At 44.2% G+C, this 13,836-nt stretch overlaps 1 protein-coding gene and 1 long non-coding RNA gene across 7 annotated transcripts in view; one reads left to right on the top strand and one right to left on the bottom strand.

Moving 5' to 3' along the window:
• TARBP1 (TAR (HIV-1) RNA binding protein 1) overlaps window positions 1-13,836 on the bottom strand; it is a 2,688,190-nt gene that overhangs the window by 1,164,684 nt on the left and 1,509,670 nt on the right. The gene's annotated exons all lie outside the window — the stretch shown is intronic.
• LOC138467418 (uncharacterized) overlaps window positions 6,261-13,836 on the top strand; it is a 146,752-nt gene continuing 139,176 nt past the window's right edge. Inside the window, exons 1-2 of the long non-coding RNA XR_011268099.1 lie at window positions 6,261-6,396; window positions 6,495-6,607. This is a non-coding gene — a long non-coding RNA (uncharacterized lncRNA). The remainder of the gene's footprint in view (window positions 6,397-6,494; window positions 6,608-13,836) is intronic.

Below are 13,836 nucleotides of genomic sequence, written 5' to 3'. Positions count from 1 at the left end.
TGTATCCTTCAGCTGCTGTGGCCTTGACAGGTGTTAACTCCTTGTGGGGGGACGTGGAATAATATCTTCATTCCAGGGGGGCCCAGGGGCATCGACCTGAGATTGATTAGAAGGCACCATAACTGGTGCTGGTACAGGCAGCCTTTGTTGTAAGGTTGCTACCTTCATGGTCAAGGTAAATAAAATGTCTAGACAGGTCTCTTTGAGGGGGCAGCAAAGGTGCCGGCTGCATTAAAGACAGATTGTCCTCTGCCTGAGCTGAATGCCAAGGAGGTAAAGGTGGCAGTCTGATCAGGCTTCCCTCACGCCACTGGGAACTGGACTGCCTTCTGGGAGGAAATGTCCTGCGCAGTGACGAAGAAGGTGGTGACGCAAAGTCCACTTCCTCTGGTTCTTATATCTCTTAAGGACAGACTTGCCTCTGATACAATGGTATCCCCTGGAAGCACAGCCACCCACAGGTTAGGGTAGGATGCCTGTGGACGAGCTGCCAATGGCTCCATACAGACGTGGAGTCAGAGGCCCTGCCGGTGTCGAGACACGAGACGACGATCCCAGAGAACGACTGGCATATTTCACAGTCTTTGATGGCATGAGGCTGAAGGCAGTAGAGGCAGTTCGACTGATCCGCCATGTAGACATTCTTCAGTCCACAGCGGGCACAGTCCTTGAACTGGCTCTTCCTAGTGGATTCGGCCATGAGGTAGGTCCAACTGCGCAGACAAAACTTTGTCAAAGACTACCGAAGTCCTGACGGTCCACAGATCTAGCAACTTCCCCACCAGGGCCGGTCATCGAGAAGACGTCGAAAAAGATAAACTTTTCATCGAAACATTTTTAAAAGTCACAATTATTCTAAGATAAATTGAAGAGAAAATAATTGAGGACTCCTAATGTACGGTACAATAAAATTAAAATGGAAGATAGCTGGCAGGGGAGGAATTATGGGAGTTGTTCCTATTGGCTGTGGGCAGTATGACCCAAAATGACTATACTAGAGCACAAAAGTGACAAAGTTTTCATTTTAAATTTAAACTGCTCAATGTTACTAAGGATTCCCAGCCAGGCGATGGGGAATATTCAAAGCATGTGAATCTATAAAAGATCCAATGCTGGAGAACCAAACAACAACCATCAACAGTGGTATTATAAGAGAGGCTTCAGTTTTAAGTGACCATAATGAGTTGCCAATGGTCATCGATAGACGCATTACAAATATGGTCGTGCAAACAGAACCTATTATTTTAGTTGATGAGCCAGCCAAAAAGCAGGTCAGCATGGATAATCGAAATTTAGAAACCACATATCTTAAAGGGGCCCAACGCAAATGGCCTGGCCACGGATTGGGCAATGAACTAGAGCCTGATACGCGGCATAGCAACCAATGCTTATATTCTGAGGCCTTAAATTGTGCTGTTGGTCCCTCCTGTAGAGAAGGAGGGGAGTTGCCCTCAACATCACAGTCCATTGCCTCATGTGCTGGCCGCACAATCTATGAAATATTAGTGTTGAGGGAGAACACTCTCTTTGTAAATATAGATGGGGCCTAATAAGGAGGATACACAAGATAAAAATCACACTGGGAGAACCTGCCTGAACAATCATGACAATACTGCACCTGTGTATAGTATACTAAGGGGTGGATTGAATAAACAATCCAGTTAATACAACGGGGAGAAATTTGCCTCATTCTAGAAATTTGAAGAAGGAATCGTTTAATCAAATAACGTGAATGTTAGATCTCCTTATAAGGGTACTCGGACTCATAACCTTTAGTTGGCTAGTTTGTTTCGAGATCAAAAGCAACTTTGTCTAAATAGAAAAAATGTCCTGTATCTTTTCAGAAGTGGCAAATATAAAACTGATCTCATCCCGTACCATTGACAGAGTTCAGTTCTGCAATCCTACGAGAACCGATGCACATGGGCTCCCGTTTTTTATATGAAATGATAATGCAAGAGTCTGCAAAACTCAGACAGCTGGGCTTTGAGTTTTAAGAATGGATGTATATGGTTTGGCTGTGGCACAATTGTTCTCGGCCGAATTAACCGTAGTCAATTCGGCCACAAAGCCAATTTTGCCGTGTCAAAATCCAGCCAAACTGAACCCCGCCCACCCACCGCCATACACTTTCCCCCACCCACCCCCCTACTTACCTTTTCAGTGTCTGCTTATCTTCTGACCGTGCAGTGTCGGATCCGTCCCTCCTAAACAGGTCAGATCCGACACTGCAGGGTCTGTTTTTTTTTCTCCTCTTCCTGTCCCCCGCCTCCAAACCTCTGGACACCCCTGCTATCCCCAAAGGCCATCTCTACCAAACATGGTGAGCGGGGGACACCCCTGCAACCCCCACCGCCCAGGTTGGGTAGCGATTACCCAAATTGATGGTTTCCAAACGAGTACTGGCCGAATTCAGCCAGATTTAACATATGGTCAATTGGAAACCATCAATTTGGGTACTACCGAAAGAATACATTGAGACTGGGGACTTGCATAAACAATTGGAAATTAGTTCTGAAGGCAAAGACATTTTGGTCTCTGTGAGGAACAATGGTGGGACACAGACATGTAGAATGTTGACATTAGGTTGGCTCCTAGAGATGGCTGGTGGGGGCCACTCGGGGCCCAACCAGTTTGCAAGGTCCACCTAGTAATCTTTAGTTGCCCTTCCAGCCTCAGTGTAGTTTCATGGAATACAAGAAGACACACACATTTATTGACAAACACGGAGGTTGTGGAGGGGTTGAAAACATATAATTGGATCCTTCTACAGGAGACATGGTTGATGGATTGTCCCTCTTTAGGGCGATATCGTCTTTTGGTTATACGTGCTAATAAAGGTGCTTTAGGTCAACAATTGGGCGGTCTCCTGGTTGCAGTCAAACTTTTATCACACTGAATAGACCGCACAAGTTAATTGGTTATACAAGTTGAGTGCTAACGTATGTTGTCATTCTCTCAGTCTTGCCTGAGTGGACAGTATGGTGCTTAAAAGGCACATGCTGGGTTGGAGAAACTGGGCATGTGTCATATGCTATTCAAATGAGAATTTGTTTAAAAAAGTATTTTATTAGGGGTTTCTTTGTTTAGCAGAGGCAGTTAAAAGTTCGAAGAGAAGGAAAAAAAGAAGAGTAAAAGTATAATTTGTCCTCTCGAGCAGTGTTTGCTGAAAAGTTTGTGCATACACTGTTTCAAAGGACTCGCTGCTGCATAAGCTACTTGCAGTTAGTATGGTAGTAGTTGTATGGAATTCGGGACAACCCCCTAATGTATCTCTATTCGTTTGTTCAGAAGTGATATAAAGGGAAAAAGCAATCTTTAGCTGTGACAGCATTTGATTTTCACTAGACTAGATTGTTCTGTAGCTGACCGGTTTTCAGTGGAATATAACAGATATACCCCTTTCTTCAGGGCTAGAGGGAAGGTGCCAGCCTGCGTGCCTTAGTGGTTTAGAGTGCAGCTTAGTCTGCAAAGGTAGTTAATCTTCACCCTCTCCATGATTGTAAGTTTCCTCAGGAGTGGGCACTGTTGCTAGATGCCTGGTCAGATTGGCACCCTGTTACCTTCTATTCTTGTCTCAGGCGTCCGGTGAGCCGGTTGTGAAATCTACAGAGTGCAGCAACCATTGCATGGTGAGCCTCGAATTCGATGTCCAGATGGCCAAGGTGGAACTAGGTGCTCCTGTGGGTCTACAATTGAATGGGGGAAAGAATCGGGTTAAATGGAAAGATAGCTCCATTAACAGTATAAACTGTAAAATGAACGCCATCCTGGCAGATACTCAATATGAATGGAAGTTTTTTTTCTTTAGCGCAGCACATTTTGAGCATTCAATAACAGATGTCATATCCATTGTGTTTGGGGGCAAGCCAGAGCGACAACAAGTCAAAAGCAGGGCAACAAATGTGCATGCATTTAATAAGAAAATAGTGCAAGCCAAAAAAGAAATAAGAATGGAAATCAGACGATTTGAAAAGAATGTTCATGATAGGCTGGTTAAAACAGCCATGAAGAAAAGAGCAAAGTCAAAATATAAAAACATCTTAAGGAGCATGCATGCACAGGTCCTACCTTTGGGCGCCAAGCATATGCTCAAGAAATTGAGGAACAAACAAAGACTTGAGGGCTTGCTCAGAGATTATAAATAAAACCAACACTGGGCAGGCCAGCAACCAGATTAACCAAGTGTCTGAAGTTCACTGTGTGGTTCACTTCTACACAAACACATTTATCTACAGATTCGAACATCAGCATGTATTGGACCACCCAGAATGGTCATGCAAGATACTAATGTGGAAACGCTATATCGACAACATTTTCAGCATTTGGTGCGGCACCCAAGAAGAACTTGACTCTTTCTTCAACTACCTTAACACAGTACATGACAACATCAAATTCACGATGGACGTAGAAACACCATTACTACATTTCCTTGATGTTAATATGGAAATCAAAGACAACCGGATCAGAACCACAGTTTACCATAAACCTACGGATGCGAACAACTTATTACACTTCACGAGCTTTCACCAAAAACTATGCTCAAAAGTCTGCCTTTTAGCCAAATCCTAAGGCTTAAACACAATCTCGGACGCTGCAGGATTGGACACGGAATGTTCAAAGCTGCTGGATAGATTTGAAGCAAGGGGCTACCCAGACTCAGTCCTTGAAGATGCCAAACAGAGATCAGATTTGGTCAGTAAAGAGCATTTGTTAACTCCAAGGTTAAAAACCAAAGATACACCTCTCCTGTACCTTACCAAATACTCAAGACAGAGCTTTCAAGTGGGTAAAACCATTAGAAAACATTGGAGTGTTTTACAAAACGATCAATCGCTCAAAGAGCGGTTTCCTAAAGCACCTACGATGGCCTTCAGACGTAGCCGAACCTTAGAGATAAGCTTGTAAGAACAGAGACCACCTAAAGAGAAACAAATGGTATTGAAAACAAAAAAGACTGGAACATTCCCTTGTCTCTGTTGCACTCACTGTAACAACGTGCCGAAAGGGGACACTGTCACTCATCCACGGACAGGGAAGAAGTTTAAACTTCGGGACTATGCAACCTGTATGTCTACAGGCGTGATTTATGCCATCAAATGCCCTTGTGGTAAATTATACGTGGGACAAACCACGCGTCCTGTGAAAGAAAGATTAACTGAGCACAAGTCTAACATTAGGTGTAAAAACATCAATCCACCCCTTTCAAGGCATTTTATGGAAAACAATACTGTTGCTCAAGACAAATTCCAAGCCTTAGAGGTTGTCATAAAACCATACAGAGGTGGGGATTACCAAACGATTCCATCCCCTAGGAAAAAATATTGGATACATTTACTGGACACACTACTCCCCAAGGGGCTCAACTAAGAATTTTCCCTCAAGTGTTTCATCTGAAATACAATGGAACGTTCATTCTGCTGAGACCCCTTGATATCTTTCAACATTTGAACACTTTGCTCTAACTGTCCTTTTACATCAATCGATGCCATTACCAGCATAGTGACTGTTCCTTTGTCACTGTTAAATTTGGTATGTAAGTAATGGTATTATCAGCAACATTATTTTGTATTTTCTTTATGTACTTTAGCCCTCTAATGGGCACATTTGAGAAATACAACACTGTTACAGATGTGAATCAAAACTATGTGACCACAATATAGGTATCATTCGCCTTTGTAATCACTGCCTAATACAATGCAAAAAAGAGTGTTATCAGCAATAACATCGCCTACCTTTTCGGGCGTTTTTGAAACTACCAATAGGCCGAGTTGAGCAACTTATCAAAGCTATAAACTGTGTGCACTGAAACTGTTTTGATCACAGATATTAGCAAAATGTTTTTGTAAATCACAATTCACCAATTTCTTAGATTTCTGTAGATCATGCATAAAGCCAATGAATAATCATTCATCCTCACTGATTTGTAAATTCCAAGCTACTATGATCATGCCATTAGGATCTCTCCATATAACTGGTTCATATAATTTCGCTTCTTTGTTTATCTAGACAGCCAGTCTGCCAAACATGGACTTGATTAAGTAGATGTCGGTAGACATTCATTGTGCTAATTCCAGCACTGTAAGCTTTACACTCCGTTCCAACATGGATGACATATTCTACACATAAGTTGTGGAGTACTGCTCTATATTTCTGTATATCGAAGTCTGGCGTTCATTTCCATGAACTTCAAACTCTGCACGCCGAGAGCGCTGTCAATGAGGGTCTCGCGCTCTGATTTCAGCGTACCTCACCTAGCAACCATGCCCGTTAGTTACCTAGACGACCGCCTTTACTTGGAATTCCATCGCATTGGGAATTTCACACTCTGGCACACGGCGCCGCATGAGCAGAACTGTATCCTGACTGCATTTTCGTTTAAGGAATCCATTACAAGTAAGCACATTTTTGGCTCACACGCAGCACCTAGACAAGCTGCTACTCACGGATCTCGCTCATCTCCTACTACATCTTGGATATTTTTACTATTACAGCACGAAGATGCCGCTATTCATTTAAAACCAGGTCTGCACATTTTGAAGCCTGCTGCACACACATGCATACTTTTGGGTTCTACCTCCCGTATGCCGCTATCCCTGCTATAAGGGTGAGTTACCATTTTGTTTCATATATACATCATCTATACTCTAGTTCGCCAACATCATTAACAAATCCTTACCCCTGACCTTCAGGGCCTCGACACCATCATCAGATAATTCCTGATTTTTGCTACAAATGATTTCTTTTTACACTGGACAGAGTGTGACAGCCAACACTCTTCTATCTTCAATTTTTCACGAAGCACTAACCGCAGACGCACTAAGGTACCGCATGGTCATGGTGAATGCACCATTTTCATTCCCCCCCTGTATTTTTTATGACCATTCATTTTAGCCTCTTTCTACACGAGCCGGGTATCCTTATAGTAAGATATACATAACACTTATTACAGAGATCACCAGAGACGATTTTCCTAGTAGCTTTGAATATATGTTTATGGACATCGTAACAGTGGAAATTTAACTATTCAAAAGTGTCTGTGATTTGTGGTCTTTGTTGCACCTCCATTATACCTATACAATACCGACATAGTTTTTCTCTCTCCTACACTATCTGTTTTCAGTTCAAAATACTTTTTGGGCTCATGAAGAAGAGAGAAATCATCTCGAAACGCGTCAGCCATCTACGCTGAACTGAACCTTCTCTGCTACATGCGCTCTGCAATAAAATTATTTTTTCTCTATATGAACCATAGACAATATTGTCATATTGTTTGTTCTTTAACTTGCAGACCAATATAAAGGTTTTATCTAATTTCTAAAACTAAATTGAATAAATATTTAACTGTCTCAGTGACGGGTTATAAAAGGTGTGCTGGGGACAGGAGGGTTCTGTTTTGGATCCTCTTTCTTTTGTGTGTACGTATTATTGTCGCTCTGTGCCAGAGCCCCGTTTCCTCCCCTGCACCCAGAAGACTTTTCTTTTCGAATCAGAAATTTGTTTCAAACCACTTTTTGAATCTATGTGTGCACCTTCATTCAACCTCTCTTTGGTTCACTTTTTGTCCCATTATACACAAAACTATTTAGCTGTGTCCTTCCTGCAAAAGAAAGAGGCTAATGTAAATGCCTGGCAATGAAAGTCGACCCAGGCCTAATAAACGGTCATTAGTGGTGCTAGTGACTCAAAGGCGCCAGGCCCCAGTGGTCTTTCTAACAAACTATTTTAAAAGGTTCCTGTTATGTGGTTCGCAGTGTTGTCTGTTCATTTTAAGGAGCACGCATCCCTGAGTCCTGTCAAAATACTTAAGTAATTCCAATTTATAAGTGGTGCGAGGATCGACCCCAAGAATTACCGCCCTATGGATGTGGAAGGAAAGGTCTTCGCATCCCTTGTATTAAAACAATTGGAAAATTGGGCTACTGAAGCTGGCAGACAGAAAAAAATACAAGACTGGCTTCAGAAAATCACAGCACCAATATTAACAGGCTTATAATAAGGTGTCTTCAGGATTTAGCTTGGTGCGGCAAATACGACAACATCTACGCCCCCTCAATAGATCGGTCAGCAGCGTTTGACAGAGTCGATCAGGTGGTTTCCGAGGTCCAAACTGTCTAGTTGGAAAATCCCAGAAGGCTTCTTAAAATAGTTCATCAGACTTCATGAAAATAGCTCCATACAGGTCAAATTGGACCAATTTGGTCAACTTTCTAGGAAGAGCGAGACTCATTCCGGATTGGGACAGGGGTGGATAATGGCCTCCCTGCCTCTTCAATCTATAAATCTCCGACGTGGATGAGTACTTGGAACCTGCTTCATTTGTTCTTCCAAAGATTAGCCAATTGGGTCTAATTTGGATGGCTTATGAGGACAATTTCCTTTTGGTCGATTGTACTCCCATTGGTCTCCAGCAGTTTAGTGCCTTTTCCAATTTCTCCAGGGCTAATTCTCTGGCCATTAATGCCAAGAAAACTAAAGTGAATGAGTTTACTAGAAAAAGGAAACTATATACTTTTGTCTGGTGGCTGAAGAATTAAAAGTTAAAAGCAGATGATGACTTAGTGTATTTGGGGTTTGCAAATTGTAGTATACCTCATAAGTTCTTTATGGAAAGACAATTAAATCAAGTAGCTCTCCTTTTACTAAATCAAATGACTAAAATTAATCAGAACTATGGTAGATTTTTCTTTTAAACCCACCGGCTAGGATTTTCTATGAGGGGAAAGTAGTCCCCATATTACAATATGGGTTGGAATTACTTTGTCCATATGTCTTGGACCTTTTACACAAAATAGAGGCCTTTATTTGGCAGCAGGTTCTGAGAGTCCCGTTTGCAGTGCCTGTGGTGGCCGTCCGCTTCTAATTGGGGCTTGGGTTCCTACAGGTTGGAGTAAAGTGGAGGCTGCTGGGACTGTTTGGGTGTATTTTAAATCCTCCGGCAAATACGCTCTATGAAGATCTGCACAGGGTCTTGGAAAGTAAATCCAATAGTACTTTAGGAAATATTGATGGTTATTGTGAGGCAACCCTGAGGGAAATTGGCAAAGACAAAATGGACCTAGTGAATTCCCCAGCTTTAGTAAAACGCTCATTATACTACTTGGCTTGGAGCCAGACTACTAAAACTCCATGAGTACTCCTCTATGCAACATCTAAAAGGGGAGCATAAGAAATATGGGGTTATGGTCCATTATTTGAGTGAATTCCCAAATTGGTTTTATAAAGAATATTTCAGCAGATTTAGAAGGAATCTATTCCACACAGAGGAAATTCTATTGTGTCATTCTAAGCTTACTGCTGAAGATGTTTCAGGTCGCTTTTGCAAGGTTTAAAATATTCCTGAAACATTGAAACATCCGTCAGCTTATTGCACAGGTTTAAAAGCATAATCAGCTTTATCTGTTGCCAGTATTGTAAAATAAATGAACTTTGAGGATGGTGAATCCTTCTGGTGATACTGTCTAGGGGAAATTCCACTTCAAAATGTAAAGCAGTAACTGGATTTTTAAGATGCTTAAACTTGTGCACAGAATTAAATTGTAACTATTGCTGTTGTAATGGTATTGTGCTTGTGGGAAGGAAGTTATGGTATCTGCGGGCGGGTCCAGTTGGACGCACCTCTCCTAAAATAGATGACTGGGAGCTCCTGGGAAGCGCCCTCTGAACCCTATAGTAGTATGGGATACATTACTCACCGTAATCGTATTTCTGATGCTTGTATCTGCTTAGATTCACATGCTGTGCATAGGCCGACATCTAGTGGAAGCTGTGGAGTATTACAGTTTGTTTTTTGAAACTCGAAAATGGGCGTGCCAGTAATACTATCCCTAGTGTGACGTCCACTGTACCCAAGATCCCTCACGCGTCTAGGATCCTCAGATTGTATTTTTTCTGACATGAGGTAGCATGAGGAGTAGCGCGAGTACAGATAATCCAAGCAGATAGACAGAAAGGTAAGACTACAAGCAATCATGCGCCTTCTCTCAGAGGGGAGGAAGGGTGGGTCGCATGTGAATCTAAGCAGATACAAGCATCAGAAATACGATTACGGTGAGTAATGTATCCCTTCTGAGGCTTGTGGAATCTGCTTAGATCACATGCTGTGCATAGATTAGCGAGCAGTACCTGAAGAAGGAGGTGGGATGTGAGAAGGGTCATGAGCAAATAAGTGTCTTAGAACCGCTTGTCCCACTTATGTATCTGCCTTGGAATGGGTGTCAATGCAGTAATGCTGAGTAAAAGTGTGAATAGAGCTCCAAGTAGCTGCTTTGCAAATGGTGTCAAGGGGTACAATTGCAATGAAAGCCAGAGTGGCCCCAATGCCTCTAGTAGAGTGGGCTCTTGGTGTGAAAGGCAGAGTTCTTTCAGAGAGTGAGTAACACAGCTGGATACAGTTAATAATCCACTTCGAGATGGCACCTTTAGAGACGCGATCCCCCTCTCTGCCTGTAGCTATGGAGACAAACAGTTGATCTGTTTTCCTTAGCGGTCTGGTTTTATTTACATAGTAGAGGACCGCCCTACGCACATCTAGGGTGGGTAGTTTCACCTCAGCCGAGCTTTGTGGGTCCTGGAAGAAAGCCGGAAGCTCGATGGACTGGTTTACATGGAATTTTGATATAAATTTAGGTGAGAACCTAGGGTGTGTGCGTAAAACCAGTTTGTCTTTATTGACAGTAAAGAAGGGATCCTGCACTGACAGAGCCTGAATTTCACTGACCCTTCTTATAGAAGTAATAGCTACTAAGAAGGCCGTTTTATAAGTCAGGTGTTTGAGACTGCTTTTATGCATGGGTTCTTAAGGGGGCCCATGAGCTTGGCTAGCACCACATTAAGGTCCCACCCTGGTGGTGGGTTTGAAATAGGAGGGTGAAGTCTCTTTACTCCTTCCATGAAGGCTTTAACTACTGGTACTTTCCACCACGAAACCTTGCTATGGGAAGTGGTGTAAGCCGACAGTGCTGCCAGGTGTACTTTCAGTGAGTTAAAAACCAATCCTGCATCTAGCAGGTGGAGCATGTATGTAACAATAGTGAAAGGAGTGCAATCAACCGGGTTTATTTGTCTACTCTGGCACCAGATAACGAACCTCATCCACTTGTCAAAGTAACAGTGCCTCGTGTTTGGTTTCCTAGATTCCTTTAGGATGTCCATACACCTCTGTGGCAAATTGAGATGTCCAAACTCTATGACCTCAGGAGCCATGCTGCCAGGTTCATTGAGTTGGGTTGTTGGTGCACTGTTTGACCTTGGTGCTGGGACAGTAGGTTGTACCAGGCTGGAAGTTTGATGGGCTCGCACACCGTCATCCTGCGTAGGTGTGGGAACCACGGTTGTCTTGCCCACATGGGAGCAACTAGGACGAGCGTCATCGACTCTCTGTTCATCTTGTTCATCACTTTCCTGATGAGAGGAGTTGGTGGAAAAGCGTACGCAAACATCCCTGACCAGTTCATCCACAGGGCGTTCCCCTGGGAGTCTGGTTGGGGGAACCTGGATGCAAATCCTGGGCATTGTTTGTTTTCGCTTGTGGCGAATAAGTCTATAGTGGGGAAATCCCACTGAGAGAAGATATCTTCTACGACCTCTCTGTGTAGAACCCATTCGTGTTCCTCTGGGAGGGAGTCTCTGCTCAGAGCATCCGCTAGGGAATTGAGCTCCCCTGGACCATGTTGTGATGACAGGAAGATGTTCCGTCTGAGTGCCCATTTCCAGATTTTCTGGGCAAGCTTGGACAGATTTGGCGAGCGAGTCCCTCCTTGTTTGTTCAGGTAGAACATGGCTGTTGTGTTGTCCGTCCGGATTTGCACTGACAGGTTTAGTAGGTGGGGCTCGAACGCCTGAAGCGCTCTGAATGCTGCCAGAAGCTCTGGCAGGTTGATGTGGTTCTTGGCCACTGAGTGAGACCAGAGACCCTGAGCTGTGTGGTGGAGATGGTGAGCTCCCCACCCCGTCAGGCATGCATCTGTAGTGACTATTGCCTGTACTTTGGGATCGTAAAAGGGTTTCCCCTGTGCGAGATTCTCTCTTGTCCACCAGTGAAGGCTTTGTACCAGTGTTGGTGAAACGACCACTAGATCGTCCCACTGACCACTTGCCTGAGACCACTGTTTCGCCAACCATTCCTGCATGGGACACATGCGCAGGCGCGCGTGGGGGACCAGGTAAATACATGACGCCATCATGCCCAGTAAACGCATTGCTTTGCGTACCGTCATTTGTTGACCGGACTGATAATGCGGAATTTGCAGTAGTATATTCCGAATTCTTTCTTCTGAAGGAAAGGTCAACCCCTCTTGGGTATCTAGGATTGCTCCTAGGAATTGTTTTGAGGTGCTTGGCACTAGGCTTGACTTTTTCTCGTTGATTGAGAAGCCTAACTCGTGGAGGAGGTCGATAGTCCTTTGAATGTTTGTCCCGCAAATTCCTGGGGTTTCCCCCGTTATGAGCCAGTCGTCCAGATAAGGGTACACTGGGATTGCCTCCCTGCGTAGGTGTGCAGCCGCCACCGCCAGTACCTTGGTGAATACCCTTGGTGCTGAAGCTATCCCGAAGAGCAGTACCTTGAATTGGTCGTGTCGACTGTCCACCTTGAAGCGCAAATACTTTCTGTGCGCTGGGAACATGGAAATATGAAAATAAGCATCTTTCATATCCAAGGTTGCCATGTAATCCCCTTTTTTAGGAGGGGTATTACCTCTTGTAGCGTGGTCATACGAAATTTTTGGGGCTTGACATACTTGTTGGCAGGCCGTAAGTCCAATACTGGGCGCATTGTCAAATCTTTCTTTGGCACAAGGAAGTAATTGAATAAATACCCTTGTTTACCTGATGTCCCGGGACAAGTTCTATTGCGTCCTTTTCTAGCAGAATGGCAATCTCCTCGAGGAGAATCTTCTGATGTTCTAAAGAGTGTACTCTTTGTCGTGGAGGATGGTTCCGGGGACGCTGCAGTAGTTCTATAAAATATCCTGTGGATACTGTTGACAGCACCCATCTGTCTGATGTGATCCCTTCCCAAGCCTGGGTGAAGCTGGAATTGTGTCCCCCTACTGGGGTTGCGTGAGAAGGGACCCTGAATTGAGCGTCACTGCTTTGGTGGAGGCGTGCCACCTCCCTTGTTGGGGCTGCCTCTGCCTTTACCACGACCTCTCTTATTACCCCTGGGTAGACTGTTGGTTGTTGTTCCACTGTGTACCCTGCCCCTGGGAATAGTTAGATCCTCTCTGGGAATTTTGGCCACGTGGGCGACGAAAATTACTATTCCCTCTCTGGTTAGGGGGTTTATTGGTTAACTGGCCAAGAGACTTGAGTGTTTCGTATTCGTCCTTGGCATTCTTCAGTGCGTCTTCGACCGCCTTACCAAACAACAGATCGGTTTCCACCGGTTTGTCCAACAATGATGCCTGGGTTTCAGCCTTAAAACCAGACTGCCGTAACCACGCATGTCTTTTGATAACAGTGCTTTCTGCTATCAATCTGCCTGCGTTGTCTGCGGCGTCGAAGGTTGCTTTCAAAATGCAACCAGACACGGGTCTACCCTCTGCGGAAATCCGAGCTAACTGGCCCTTTAAAGGTTCAGGAACAGAGGCTATGAGTGCCGCGACTTCTTCCCACTGATGGCAGTTGTAGCTGGCCAACAGGGTGGTGGAGTTTGCAATCCTTGCTTGATAGGCGGACGTTGAGGCTACTTTCCTGCCGAAACCGTATAGTTTTTTGCTCTCCTTGTCGGGAGGAGCTTCGGACGATGACAAGGGTGTTCCAGCCCTCTTACGAGTGTTGGTGACAACTAGGGAGTCTGGCTTCATATGTCCTCTTATATAGAGAGGGTCAGAC

Source organism: Ambystoma mexicanum, chromosome 4q (assembly GCF_040938575.1).
Source record: "Ambystoma mexicanum isolate Mex_15411 chromosome 4q, UKY_AmexF1_1, whole genome shotgun sequence".
NCBI classification, from domain to species: domain Eukaryota; kingdom Metazoa; phylum Chordata; class Amphibia; order Caudata; family Ambystomatidae; genus Ambystoma; species Ambystoma mexicanum.
Note: the sequence above shows the minus strand (reverse complement) of the source record. Positions and strands in the feature narration are given on the sequence as shown.